This window comes from Natator depressus, chromosome 10 (assembly GCF_965152275.1).
Source record: "Natator depressus isolate rNatDep1 chromosome 10, rNatDep2.hap1, whole genome shotgun sequence".
Taxonomy (NCBI): domain Eukaryota; kingdom Metazoa; phylum Chordata; order Testudines; family Cheloniidae; genus Natator; species Natator depressus.
Window position 1 is genome coordinate 41,215,085 of NC_134243.1, and position 10,946 is coordinate 41,226,030.

The following is a 10,946-nucleotide window of genomic DNA, read 5'->3' on the forward strand; positions in this document are numbered from 1 at the left end:
TCTTGTGAGTTTTAAAGCTGTGGGGTTGGTAATAAGGCAGCAGATTGATTAATTGGTGCGAGGGGCGGGGTCTGTCTGTGTTGGGGGCAGCAGATTAATTCATTGGGTGGGTCGGGGGGTGGAGTAGAGTAATTCCACCCGGGGTGGTTGGGGAAGAGCAGAGCAATGAAGGGAGGGTTTAGCATATATGTGATGAAGTGATGGCTGCCACTGCCAGCTCCTCTCCCTGATGCTGGTGGGAGCTAATGGTAATTCCTCTCCCATTTGCACAGAGTCCCTACCCCACCCTTAGGCCATGTCTGCCCTGGGGGTCTTTCTCTCATTGCTGCTAACATTGCAGTTGTACAGGTGCGACCCTTCATACAGACAGGCAAAGCCACTCTCTCCACCAGTGGGGCTGCCCCATTCTCAAACCCCCAGGGTGAGCACCATGTAAGCACCTATACTCATGGCTCGCCTATACTCATGGCTGTAATCAGAGCAAATCCCCAGTCTAGACTGTGTGATTTAAATAGAAATGTGTTGGGTGTTTTGGCTGAAGCTCTTGGCAGGTCTGGCATCACTTTTAGAATGAGATTCCTGCTGCAAATACAATTATTTAATTAAAAAATTGGCTGGCCAAGTAGATTTGTCAAGACTCGTTCAAAATTCCCTGACCATTTCTGCTAGTAAACTCAGGAGAATATTCACACCAGCTGAAATTCACCCCTGTGCAAAGAACCAGCATAAAGCCTAGACATCACTCACTATCTGCTTGTTGCCCGGATCAGTGTGCTATCTGAGCACCTCATCATCTTTAATATAGCTATCCTCACAAGCTCCCTGCAAGGTATGACAGTGCTATTATCCCCCAGGGAACTGGGGCACCAAAAAGCTTGTCCTGGCTCTCAAGAAAGTTTCTTGCAGAGCAGAGACTTGAACCTGGGTCTCACAGGCCTTAGGTTAGTGTACTAGCTGGATACCAGACTGTGCTTCCTTTGCTTATGTCCTTCTGAAAACTTATGTAGTGCCTGGGCATTATGCTTGACCTCTGCACAGAAGTGAATTTCACTCTAAGTTAACACACAGTGGTTGTGAAGGTAGCCACAGCAAATCAATTAAAAAATTCCACTAATGCTTAGAAAATCTTTTTCCCTTTATCTCCCAGCCGTGCTCAGGTATATAGAGCAACTTGTGATGCAAACTGTTGTGTGTCACCATAGCAATTACAGATCTCAAAGGGTGTAATTGGCTTTCGCAAATGGTAGCCAAGAGCATGTTTAATTTTGTCATGGCAACTGTCACGTGGAATGGATACATCCCAAATGACTTAAGCATCATCCATCCATATTTAATTAATAGTGACCTGCTTTTTTCTAAACAATAGTATGAGCTATTCAGCCAGTCGGAGTGCTAGACTTTCTCAACAGCTCACACCTTGTACATTTGCATAGTCAGGTGCCTTATACAGAGATGCTTGGGCCCTGATTCCCAACTCACACTGGAGTAAATCAGGAGGAGTGTAGCTCCACTGATGCCAATGGAATTATGAGAAAGAGGAGAAGCAGGCCCCTGTACTCTATCTCTGAAGAAGAGGGAGTGCAAAAGAGATGAGCCCAGGATGCTAATCTTGGATTTCATACGCCCTGCCCCACCTCTTTTCACCCAGTGCTATGGGGGTGCTTGGATCCAGGGGTTTGGCCTATTATAGAGACGGGGTCTAGCTACCGCATGCAGATACAGATCCAGCTTTAAACTGTGATGCTTCCTCACCAAAACTGGGGGCTCTTTGGTTCATGTGTGACTCCAAACCAAAGCTCTGACCTGGGCCTCTTCTTTCATTTTGCAAACCTAGTGAATTATTTGACCTGGCAACTTCCCAAAGGGCTAGTCTACTCTGGCAACGCTCACACCCCTGAGTGAGAAAGTTGCAGCGCTGTTAATTGCTAGTGTAGAGAAGACTACAAGGCTCCTTATCACTGAACTACAAAGTGATTTGTGAATGTTCCAGTCTGGAAAGAATCCTACATTTCCCTTCACACTCTTCTGTCTGCAAAACACAATGGCCAAAGGAGACCTTATAATTCAGTTAGTGCTGTGCCTCCAAGAGCCAGTGAAATATCTGGAGTGGTGTATGAGCGTTGTTCAGAGTTCCTCCTTCCTCATGGGCAGGTCTGACAGCTGCTACTTTCACTCCAGCCAGGTGCAAACACACACTTTTTGTCTTCATTGCAAACCCAATGAACTGAGCAGCCCATGAACTTGAGAGCTCACGGGATGGGCCAGACAGGCTGAGAAACAATACCACGAATGCCCATCAGGCTCATTCTCTGCTTCATTCACCTCCACAACATGCAGGATGTTAGAGACTGAGGAATCTACTACTAATCTAAATGAAGAAAACAAACCCAAAGATTCATGTGATCTTTTGATCCTACATTCAAATTAGAGGACTGGGCCAAATTAGAGGACTGGGCCAAAAGAAATCTGATGAGGTTCAACAAGGACAAGTGCAGAGTTCTGCACTTAGGACAGAAGAATCCCATGCACCAGTACAGACTAGGGACCGAATGGCTCGGCAGCAGTTCTGCAGAAAAGTTGCGTTTTGGCCTTCCTGATTATACCCCTGTGTGCTTGAGCAATATTTTTATACTCCTCCTGAGTCATCTCTCCAAGTTTCCACTTCTTGTAAGCTTCCTTGTTAGAATCATAGAATCATAGAATCATAGAATATCAGGGTTGGAAGGGACCCCAGAAGGTCATCTAGTCCAACCCCCTGCTCGAAGCAGGACCAATTCCCAGTTAAATCATCCCAGCCAGGGCTTTGTCAAGCCTGACCTTAAAAACCTCTAAGGAAGGAGATTCTACCACCTCCCTAGGTAACGCATTCCAGTGTTTCACCACCCTCTTAGTGAAAAAGTTTTTCCTAATATCCAATCTAAACCTCCCCCATTGCAACTTGAGACCATTACTCCTCGTTCTGTCATCTGCTACCATTGAGAACAGTCTAGAGCCATCCTCTTTGGAACCCCCTTTCAGGTAGTTGAAAGCAGCTATCAAATCCCCCCTCATTCTTCTCTTCTGCAGACTAAACAATCCCAGCTCCCTCAGCCTCTCGTCATAAGTCATGTGCTCTAGACCCCTAATCATTTTTGTTGCCCTTCGCTGGACTCTCTCCAATTTATCCACATCCTTCTTGTAGTGTGGGGCCCAAAACTGGACACAGTACTCCAGATGAGGCCTCACCAGTGTCGAATAGAGGGGAACGATCACGTCCCTCGATCTGCTCGCTATGCCCCTACTTATACATCCCAAAATGCCATTGGCCTTCTTGGCAACAAGGGCACACTGTTGACTCATATCCAGCTTCTCGTCCACTGTCACCCCTAGGTCCTTTTCCGCAGAACTGCTGCCTAGCCATTCGGTCCCTAGTCTGTAGCGGTGCATTGGATTCTTCCATCCTAAGTGCAGGACCCTGCACTTATCCTTATTGAACCTCATCAGATTTCTTTTGGCCCAATCCTCCAATTTGTCTAGGTCCTTCTGTATCCTATCCCTCCCCTCCAGCGTATCTACCACTCCTCCCAGTTTAGTATCATCCGCAAATTTGCTGAGAGTGCAATCCACACCATCCTCCAGATCATTTATGAAGATATTGAACAAAACCGGCCCCAGGACCGACCCCTGGGGCACACCACTTGACACCGGCTGCCAACTAGACATAGAGCCATTGATCACTACCCGTTGAGCCCGACAATCTAGCCAGCTTTCTACCCACCTTATAGTCCATTCATCCAGTCCATACTTCTTTAACTTGCTGGCAAGAATACTATGGGAGACCGTGTCAAAAGCTTTGCTAAAGTCAAGAAACAATACATCCACTGCTTTCCCTTCATCCACAGAACCAGTAATCTCATCATAAAAGGCGATTAGATTAGTCAGGCATGACCTTCCCTTGGTGAACCCATGCTGACTGTTCCTGATCACTTTCCTCTCATGTAAGTGCTTCAGGATTGATTCTTTGAGGACCTGCTCCATGATTTTTCCAGGGACTGAGGTGAGGCTGACTGGCCTGTAGTTCCCAGGATCCTCCTTCTTCCCTTTTTTAAAGATTGGCACTACATTAGCCTTTTTCCAGTCATCCGGGACTTCCCCCATTCGCCACGAGTTTTCAAAGATAATGGCCAAAGGCTCTGCAATCACAGCCGCCAATTCCTTCAGCACTCTCGGATGCAACTCGTCCGGCCCCATGGACTTGTGCACGTCCAGCTTTTCTAAATAGTCCCTAACCACCTCTATCTCCACAGAGGGCTGGCCATCTCTTCCCCATTCTGTGATGCCCAGCGCAGCAGTCTGGGAGCTGACCTTGTTAGTGAAAACAGAGGCAAAAAAAGCATTGAGTACATTAAGCATTGAGTACATTGTTGAGTTTAAGCTCACCGAAGATTTCACTGTTTGCGGGGTTTCACTGTTTGCGGGGTTTCAGAGCCTGGCTCCAACATGAGCAGGATGTCTGCACCGCTGTCTGCTCCATAGCATGAGCCCCGCTAGGCCAAGTCAGTTGACCCAGGCTCTGATATGGTTTGGTTTGGGGTTTGGGTTTTTTTGAAGTGTAGACTTACCCCTGGAAGCCATGTCACGCTATACGCTAAGACGTGCGAATGAATAAGCCAAGGCTCACTAATAGCCAGGGCTCAGGCAGGAGGGAGGCAGGGAACCCTGAGAGTAACAGGGCAGGCAGAGTTGCTCAGGTTCTGTTGCCTCTTTAACAGGATGGGAGGGGGAAGGAAGGGAGCCAGGCAGCCCATGAGCTACTGCCAGATTCAATCTAGAAACAGGGAGTGAGAAGCAGAGCAGCCTCTGAGTTACTTCTTGGTTCAGAGTGTGGGTGTTGGGGGAAGTGAAGCGCTTGTGGTGGAGGGCAGCAGCAGCGGAGGATCCTGTCATAGAATCATAGAAACATAGAATATCAGGGTTCGAAGGGACCTCAGGAGGTCATCTAAGTCCAACCCCCTGCTCAAAGCAGGACCAATCCCCAATTAAAGCATCCCAGCCAGGGCTTTGTCAAGCCTGACCTTAAAAACTTCTAAGGAAGGAGATTCTACCACCTCCCTAGGTAACACATTCCAGTGTTACACCACCCTCCTAGTGAAAAAGTTTTTCCTAATATCCAACCTAAACCTCCCCCACTGCAACTTGAGACCATTACTCCTTGTCCTGTCCTCTTCTACCATTGAGAATAGTCTAGAACCATCCTTTCTGGAACCACCTCTCAGGTAGTTGAAAGCAGCTATCAAATCCCCCCTCATTCTTCTCTTCCACAGACTAAACAATCCCAGTTCCCTCAGCCTCTCCTCTTAAGTCATGTGTTCCAGTCCCCTAATCATTTTTGTTGCCCTCCGCTGGACTCTCTCCAATTTATCCACATCCTTCTTGTAGTGTGGGGTCCAAAACTGGACACAGTACTCCAGATGAAGCCTCATCAATGTTGAATAGAGGGGAACGATCACGTCCCTCGATCTGGTGGCAATGCCCCTACTTATACATCCCAAAATGCCATTGGCCTTCTTGTCAACAAGGGCACGCTGTTGACTCATATCCAACTTCTCGTCCACTGTAATCCCTAGGTCCTTTTCTGCAGAACTGCTGCCGAGCCATTCGGTCCCTAGTCTGTAGTGGTGCATGGGATTCTTCTGTCCTAAGTGCAGGACTCTGCACTTGTCCTTGTTGAACCTCATCAGATTTCTTTTGGCCCAATCCTCTAATTTGTCTAGGTCTCTCTGTATCCTATCCCTACCCTCCAGTGTATCTACCTCTCCTCCAGCTTAGTGTCATCTGCAAACTTGGTGAGGGTGCAATCCACACCATCCTCCAGATCATCGATAAAGATATTGAACAAAACCAGCCCAATGACCGACCCTTGGGGCACTCCACTGGATACTGGCTGCCAACTAGACATGGAGCCATTGATCACTACCCGTTGAGCCCGACAATCTAGCCAGCTTTCTACCCACCTTATAGTCCATTCATCCAGTCCATACTTCTTTAACTTGCTGGCAAGAATACTATGGGAGACCGTGTCAAAAGCTTTGCTAAAGTCAAGAAACCATACATCCACTGCTTTCCCTTCATCCACAGAACCAGTAATCTCATCATAGAAGGCAATTAGATTAGTCAGGCATGACCTTCCCTTGGTGAATCCATGCTGACTGTTCCTGATCACTTTCCTCTCATGTAAGTGCTTCAGGATTGATTCTTTGAGGACCTGCTCCATGATTTTTCCGGGGACTGAGGTGAGGCTGACTGGCCTGTAGTTCCCAGGATCCTCCTTCTTCCCTTTTTTAAAGATGGGCACTACATTAGCCTTTTTCCAGTCATCCGGGACTTCCCCCGATCGCCACGAGTTTTCAAAGATAATGGCCAATGGCTCTGCAATCACAGCCGCCAATTCCTTTAACACTCTTGGATGCAACTCGTCCGGCCCCATGGACTTGTGCACGTCCAGCTTTTCTAAATAGTCCCTAACCACCTCTTTCTCCACAGAGGGCGGGCCATCTACTCCCCATGCTGTGATGCCCAGCGCAGCAGTCTGGGAGCTGACCTTGTTCGTGAAGACAGAGGCAAAAAAAGCATTGAGTACATTAGCTTTTTCCACATCCTCTGTCACTAGGTTGCCTCCCTCATTCAGTAAGGGGCCCACACTTTCCTTGGCTTTCTTCTTATTGCCAACATACCTGAAGAAACCCTTCTTGTTACTCTTGACATCTCTTGCTAGCTGCAGCTCCAGGTGCGATTTGGCCCTCCTGATTTCATTCCTACATGCCCGAGCAATATTTTTATACTCTTCCCTGGTCATATGTCCAAACTTCCACTTCTTCTAAGCTTCTTTTTTATGTTTAAGATCCGCTAGGATTTCACCATTAAGCCAAGCTGGTCGCCTGCCATATTTACTATTCTTTCGACACATCGGGATGGTTTGTCCCTGTAACCTCAATAGGGATTCCTTGAAATACAGCCAGCAACCTAGTGTCAAAGAGGCAGGGTCCTATTTGTGGCTCGGAGCAGAGGCAGATTATGGTTTTGTGGGTTTCTGGGACAGAGCAAGTGGGGGGCCCCTCCCCACCCCTTCTGCCTGCAGTCCCCACCCGGTGCTCCTGCCGGGGAAAAGGGGTCAGGGCTCAGAGGCTTGCCATGCCACGTCCGGCACTCCTGTTGCACCTCTGGCTGGCTTCACAGGAACCAGATCCAATTTTTCCTGAGAACATCCCTGCTCCCCAAGAGAACTCCTCAATGGAAGACACAGCCCTGCCTTTGCTCCTCCTCTGCTGTACTGATACAGCCTTTTGATAGTCGTGGGATAGAGCAAGGTTAAAGAATGAAGCCTTGCATTACACCAGTGGTTAACCAGGGTGGGGGTGACAACTTCTTCCTGCTGGAGTGGGCCATCTCTGAGATATAGCCCCAGGTCACTAGCTTTTACTCCAAGTCCATAAAACACACTTTCAATATAGTTTCATTATTCCTTAACTATTTCCCATACACACATCTTGCAATGACTATGAATTTTGACAAGTTACAAGCTTTCTACAGATATCTCACATGCTACTGTTTATGACTAAATATCCTGCAAGATGTGCATTTGGTGTAGTGAGTTTGTCAGGTCTGAGGTCCCAAGTTTGCAAAGAACAGGGGACCCTTTGCTAGGGGTTCTGTGTCACAGCCGGGACATGAAGAATTGCAATGGGAATTAAACAGCAGTAGCTTGTGGGGGCAGGGTGGGGGTGAGGGGGTAACACAGGTATTGCTCACTGTGACAAAATGAGGGGAGTCCGTGACACTCACCCAGACAAAGACGGTTACCCCTTGGAGTGGGTGGAATTTCTGAAGCCTGGTAACTATCAGACCAAAGGCCCCTCACTCTGGATGGATAAAAGTTCTCTAGAACAGGAACTTGGGGTGGGGGATGTGAGGCAGGGAATTTGCTAAAGCCATGAGGCAGGGTAGGACCACAACTGAGTCTCAGTGGAGGCCAGAAATGCTTTCTCAGCTGTATACTTGTATATATCAGCCTCTCTTGGCCCCTGCCAGGTCGCTTGAGGTGAATCTGCTACCACGTGAAGTGTGATTATCCCAGTGGAAGCTGGGCTTGGCTGACTGGGCTGACCTTGGTTTTCCGCTTGCTGGAGCTGTCAGAAGTGAGCGGCGTGCAGGCCCGCTCCTGTCGGCGCGCTGCCGGGGGGAGAGGCACTCAGCCTGACCTCTCTGCCTGTGTAACTGAGGGCAGCAGCTACTAGTGCCATCCATGTGCCAGCCTCTCTCACTTCAGGAGAGGTAGAGCAGAGTAGCGATGAGGCTGCTTTCCCCTTGAAGGGAAGTGCCAATAGCAAAGGGCGGGGGGGGGTGGGGGGGCTGAATGTGTTTGATGGGCTCCTGCGTTACAGTCAGAACTCAGCACATGGGTCTGCAGCAGGCAGGGGAGGGAAGGCGGATGGTCCAGTGGTTAGGGAGCTAGCTGGAGACATGGGTTCAGTTCCCTGTGCCTCCACAGACTCCCTGGGTGAGCTTGGGTTTCTCTGGGCCGCAGTCCCCTAACAGCACGGCCTTACCCCGCAGGGGTGGGAGTTGGCGGATGTGATTGCAGAGCCATTGGCCATTATCTTTGAAAACTCATGGCTATCGGGGGAAGTCCTGGACGACTGGAAAAAGGCTAATGTAGTGCCCATCTTTAAAAAAGGGAAGAAGGAGGATCCTGGGAACTACAGGCCAGTCAGCCTCACCTCAGTCTCTGGAAAAATCATGAAGCTGGTCCTCAAGGAATCAATTCTGAAGCACTTAGAGGAGAGGAAAGAGATCAGGAACAATCAGCATGGATTCACCAAGGGAAAGTCATGCCTGACTAATCTAATTGCCTTCTATGACGAGATAACTGGCTCTGTGGATGAAGGGAAAGCAGTGGACGTGTTGTTCCTTGACTTTAGCAAAGCTTTTGACACAGTCTCCCACAGTATTCTTGCCAGCAAGTTAAAGAAGTATGGACTGGATGAATGGACTATAAGGTGGGTAGAAAGCTGGCTAGATTGTCGGGCTCAACGGGTAGTGATCAATGGCTCCATGTCTAGTTGGCAGCCAGTATCCAGTGGAGTGCCCCAAGGGTCGGTCCTTGGGCTGGTTTTGTACAATATCTTTATCGATGATCTGGAGGATGGTGTGGATTGCACCCTCAGCAAGTTTGCAGATGACACTAAGCTGGAGGAGAGGTAGATACACTGGAGGGTAGGGATAGGATACAGAGAGACCTAGACAAATTAGAGGATTGGGCCAAAAGAAATCTGATGAGGTTCAACAAGGACAAGTGCAGAGTCCTGCACTTAGGACAGAAGAATCCCATGCACCACTACAGACTAGGGACCGAATGGCTCGGCAGCAGTTCTGCAGAAAAGGACCTAGGGATTACAGTGGACGAGAAGTTGGATATGAGTCAACAGCGTGCCCTTGTTGACAAGAAGGCCAATGGCATTTTGGGATGTATAAGTAGGGGCATTGCCACCAGATCGAGGGACGTGATCGTTCCCCTCTATTCAACATTGATGAGGCTTCATCTGGAGTACTGTGTCCAGTTTTGGACCCCACACTACAAGAAGGATGTGGATAAATTGGAGAGAGTCCAGCGAAGGGCAACAAAAATGATTAGGGGCCTGGAACACATGACTTATGAGGAGAGGCTGAGGGAACTGGGATTGTTTAGTCTGTGGAAGAGAAGAATGAGGGGGGATTTGATAGCTGCTTTCAACTACCTGAGAGGTGGTTCCAGAAAGGAAGGTTCTAGACTATTCTCAATGGTAGAAGAGGACAGGACAAGGAGTAATGGTCTCAAGTTGCAGTGGGGGAGGTTTAGGTTGGATATGAGGAAAAACTTTTTCACTAGGAGGGTGGTGAAACACTGGAACGCGTTACCTATGGAGGTGGTGGAATCTCCTTCCTTAGAAGTTTTTAAGGTCAGGCTTGACAAAGCCCTGGCTGGGATGATTTACTTGGGGATTGGTCCTGCTTTGAGCAGGGGGTTGGACTAGATGACCTCCTGAGGTCCCTTCCAACCGTGATATTCTATGATTCTATGATAAATTCATTAGGGATTGTGAGGTGCTCAGGTACCAGCATGGTGAGTGCCATACATGTACAGTAGCTAGGTGTGAAGGGCGTCTAGACTAACGTGTGGTGATAAAGTTAACTGGGTTACCCAGAGTATTATGGGATGGAGCCATGTTCCACCCTTTCTTCCTGTTTAGGCAATGGGACTCCCCCTCCCACCTCTCTCTTTAACTGAGATGCAGTTAAAGAAAGCAGCAAGGACCCAGCCTACAGTCCTGTGGGTAAGCTCTTTTTGTGGCACCGAGCGTCCCTTCGCAGAAGGGCTGATTGCTTTGTGATGTGTTGATGACAGGCTGTTTGCATGTAACCACAGCCCTGTCACCCCCCAGATTCGTTCTGTCCACTCCACCCAGTCACTCTCTTGCCCCCTCCCCCTCCTGATCACCCCATTCTTCATCACTCCCGCCTGCCCCTCTCCCACCCTCGAGCTGAGCACTCCTGGGTTCCCCAGCCTTTCCTGGGAAGGCAGCATGGTCGCAGCCCCAGGCCCCAGTGTGCAATGGCTTTGTCCCAGTTATTTACACGGACATAGGAGGCGGAGCAAGGTCTCATGGCTGCCACCTTCCTATAACAGCATCTCCCCTTTCATGTTGCCCCCTCCCAAGCGAAGGCGCTGTGTGTGAAGGCGCTGTATCCCACATGCTGTGATTGCTGTTGTTTCTCTTAATCATCTGCATGTTTCCTTGATTGCATTTCATATGGTGATTGAGAAAAGTAAGTGGCAAGCCCCAGGCTTGGCAGTAACTAATCTTCCTGAGGTGGAAGCCAGCTCCCTGTGCAAAGGGAGGCGAGGTGGGTCTGGGTGCCATGCTGGCACA